This window comes from Vidua chalybeata, chromosome 3, assembly GCF_026979565.1.
Source record: "Vidua chalybeata isolate OUT-0048 chromosome 3, bVidCha1 merged haplotype, whole genome shotgun sequence".
NCBI lineage: Eukaryota > Metazoa > Chordata > Aves > Passeriformes > Viduidae > Vidua > Vidua chalybeata.
The window spans coordinates 41,475,682-41,479,906 of NC_071532.1; the positions used below are offsets into that span (position 1 = coordinate 41,475,682).

General features: G+C 42.7%; 1 long non-coding RNA gene across 1 annotated transcript; it reads right to left on the bottom strand.

The window, feature by feature from the left end:
- Positions 1-992: 992 nt before the first annotated feature.
- LOC128786006 (uncharacterized) lies at positions 993-2,302 on the bottom strand. The gene is made up of 2 exons (XR_008430141.1): positions 1,494-2,302; positions 993-1,323 (listed from the first exon to the last, which is right to left on the bottom strand). It is a non-coding gene; the product is annotated as an uncharacterized LOC128786006 (long non-coding RNA).
- Between the last annotated feature and the right edge of the window lie 1,923 nt (positions 2,303-4,225).

Genomic DNA, 4,225 nt, shown 5'->3' on the forward strand with positions numbered 1-4,225 from the left:
AAGGATTTTGCCTTGAAGTGCCACTTCCATTTCCCTTTTTTCAATTTGCTTATTCTCTTATTTGCATACTGTTTTACAATTTGTTGTGGTCTGGGTTTTCTCTACTCTTTTGCTGGGGCTAAGGGCTTTGTTTCAAAGTTATATAAAGTGTTCTTTTATGCACAGCACTAGGTATATCCCAGCATTTTGTGACTGGGATAGTAACTAATCAGGGTTAGAACCTGCTGGAATATTAGTTTCAATACAGAGAGGAGCAACAGTGAGCCTAAATGTATATTGAAACATGGGTTAGATTTAAATACTTTAACAATAGCAGAACTCCCAGGGCCCAAATTCTCAGTGCAGTGGTTGGATGTGGATGTAACTGTAGTGTCTCTGAAGTCTGAAGGACAAGAAGTAAAAAAAAGTCTTTTCCCTCTGAATCTTTGGGGGGTGTATTGGAGCATTAAAAGTATGCTTTCTTTGAGTCAACAAAATATGTTTCATTAACCATTGACTAAATCATGTGTGGCTATTCTTGTTTTTCACCCGTTTTTCAGCATGCTTATGAGAAAAATCTCATGACCTTTCAAGAAGTGATTCTTATAAAGGCTTCTAATAAAAATCTCCTAGCTGCTGTTTCCTGGGGAGCCCTGCATATGCACTGGAGACCAGTAGGGAACCAGGCACTTAAATCTTTGGTGGTGCAGCTCCATGGAAATTAATACAAATTCTGTATGTTTTGTACTGTCAGCAAGATCTGACTTGATGCAAGACACTAGAAGTGCAGTGAAGCTTAATGCATTAGGGCATTAATTGAGCATGTGTAGGTGGTGAGACAAATATCCTTGTTTCACAGGATACATGAATTTAAAAAGAGCAAGTGAACTGCTGTTTTTTACAGCACTATCCACTGTCCATCCCTGGAGGCAGAAACCAAGATGTGATGAGCCAAAAGTCTGATCTGGGATGACAGATCCATCTTTACCATGAGAAAAACAGACACTTCACTATGAAATGACATCATCTTTAATAGTGTGGGATCTGTCATCAGCAGCTGTAAACAGAAACTGATTTACAAGTCAAACAGCCTCCTTAGCCAGCAAGACTTGATTCAAATTTGCAACCCTGGACCATTTTAGAAGAGATCATACAGTACCATGACTTTTTGCCCCTCCTTTACTTAAGTTACCCAGCAAAGAACTTCTGCAGAGTCAGCATGTATGTCCTTCTCACCAGGAGATTTCTGTTGGAATCCTGGATGCTGAGAATTTTAGACTTTCTGTGCTGAAAGGCACAGACCCACAAGAGAACACTGCATTTGACCTGAGGCTGTGGAGAAGACTTTAAAATTTGATTAATTGATTGATAGTACTGGGATTACTGGGTATGTAGTTGGTTAGAAGTGTGTAATATCACAGGGTGGGAAACTTAGAGTTTGGGGTTTTAGAATATAGAAATAAATACAAAGAAAGATGGAGGTTTTAGGGTGGAGACAGGTTGTTCTTCTTTACCTTCTTCCTTCTTCTTCACCTTCTTCTTCCTTCTTCTTCATGGGTTTGGGTGATGTTTTGTGATTGGACACAAAAGTCTGCATTGCAGGCTTCGAGGGATCAGTTATTGGGTTAAAAAGGAAAATAATCTAGATGTCCATTCTTAATTGGATAGTTTAGTATTAAAAGACCTTGTAACAAGTATTAGTTAGCCATTTTGTGCTTTGCTAATGAAAAAGTGGTAGTGAGACTGTAACATGGATAAGAAATAATAAACACCTGAGTCCGAACATGAAATACCATCTCAAGTGCCTTCAATCCCGACCTCGAGAAACTGATAATTTCTACTCTAAAATAAGTTACTCAAGAAAATTGCCCTGATGCTGGGGTCTTTAAAATTAAGGATCACAAGGTGGGGGCCTATCCTTCAGCACATAAGGCTCCTTCTCATTGTAAACTATGCCATAAGTAGGACTCTAGCCTGACCCTGTAACACGTGGTGACAAATTTTGAACCCTGACCATACACAGGCTTGAGTTCCAGCAGCTGAAGTCTGTGCCGTGGACTCCAGCCTCACACCTCCCTGGGGCCGGGAACAGAGCTTGTACATTCAGCGTCCCCGTGACAGCCTGTCTCCTGCTACAGGGCTCTGCTGTCAGGCTGTGCTGACGTGGTCTGCCAGCCCCTGGTGTCCCTCCTATACAGTCACAAAGGGAGGGACCGACAGAAATGCTGCCTTGCAGTTACAAGGACTGCCCCATAAATTATCCTACGAGTCATCCTGAAAATCACCCTAAAAGCCAGCCTGCCCCCAAGGGGCCACCAAGGGCTACTGGCCCTTTGAACCGGAGCTGTCTGGTGTATCTCCCGCTGTGTTGCCCCATGCACTGCTATCTCACAGAGCACCGAGGGTGATTGTGACATCCTGGCCAGAGAGCTGCTGCCACAGGTGATGCTCAAGACAAATGTGTTACAGCATCTCTCTGAGAATGTGCTAGTGTGCAGATATGAGAAAATTGTCATCATAAGACAAGTTGCCAATTATATCAATGTTTTATTGTACTGGAGCCTTCCTACTGAGCAATCCTAGTGCTGTAGGAGTGGCTTTATTTGTCTTAGCTTAAGTTCCTCTAAATTTGACATGAGAAAAAATGGCATGGGCCTTCTCATATTAAAATAGCTTACATTACTGGATTGCCATAAACTTACATCTGAAATTATAGTAAATATATTTATATTAAAAAAACCAAACCAAAATCAGATATTTTTAGAGACTATTCCCACAAAGAGGCTTATTAAATAAACTATAAGGAAAACCAGAAGGCAGATGACCCTTTACAGAAGATTGTTACTGATGATCTCTACCGGGTATCTCTACCGAGGATACAAGTGGAGAGCTTGAACAGTGCTGGTGCTGCAGTTGAATTTTGAAATACTGCCACCTCTTGTCAGTTTAGCAAGAAGGTAAAGCCTAGGCCAGCTTCCCAGTGCTTTTCCCCCTGCTGTTTGCCTGGCAGCATACAGCAGAGCAGCCTCACTCCCAGGGGCACTGTTGTCCACATTACTGCTGTTATTTTTTAATTGAAAATTAACTTTATGTTCTTAATACTTGGGGCAACGTCAGTTTATGCTCACTTTAGGAGGTATGAGTCTCTCCTCACCTTGTGTAGTCACCTGCTTGGTCCACTCTTCAGGCTCTCTGAGATAGCCTGGCACCTGTGATCCTACAGATGTCACGTGCAAGGAGGGCAGTGAGCCTTGAAGTACTCCTGTGGCTCCTGTGAGTAGTCAGTGGGGACAACTCCTTTGGCTGGCTGGCTCATTCCCTGCCCTGGGGACTGCAGCCATGCCCGAGTGCCAGCCAGTTGTACGTAACCAGTAAGTGGCTTCTAGGATACAGGAACAGAGAAATCCATCCAAGGAGAAATGGGCTAAGTGTAGGTAAATAAAACCTGCAGAAGCCATGAGACGGCTCTGGGGAACTGAACAGCACACAGAAAAATAATCAGATTAGGATGTAATCAAAAAAAAAAAAAAAAAAAAACCTTAGGCTCTGTCCCAGACCTAACATCCCCAGCTAGGCAACAAATCCAGAATAAAAGTGTACATAAACAGCCTCAGAAGTCTTGTCAACAGCCTGAAGGTGGCCATTAAGGAGAAAGCAGCATCTTAATGCTGAATAGAGAGGTGTTTAAAATCTGCCTTAAATTAGGGAGATGATTACATAATTCTCAGATCAGCTCTTGGACAGCCTCATCTCCTGGAAGGCTGCATTTTCCAGTCACCACACACTTTTCAGAGGGTGCCCATGGATGGAACTCCCTCACTCTCAGGCTGATGGAGACCCCTGCATGGAACAGTAAGTGTGGTTGAAGGTGATTCTCTGCTGTCTTTTTGACAGTAGATTGTCAGAAAAAGCAGAACAAGAACAAAAACCTAACTTCCAGAATGGCAGCTTGCAGATACTCATGTTTGAAATCCTGTGGCTGCATATATATTTAAGTGTAGTTAATACCTTGCCTGGACAAAAAGGTTTCCCTGCTGCAAGGAGACAGGCCTACTGTGCAGGTGTGTAGAAGTTCCTTTTGCACAGTGGAAACATCTGGTAGTAGGTGTATTAATTAAGCCAGAAACTGAGCTGGGAGGAGAGGAAGGAGACAAGGATAGGAAGGAAGTAAAGTCAGAAATTAAGCCCAGAGAGCTGTTACTGTGCAAACTGAATTGGGAGGAGAGGGGATGAAACTGTTTATTTG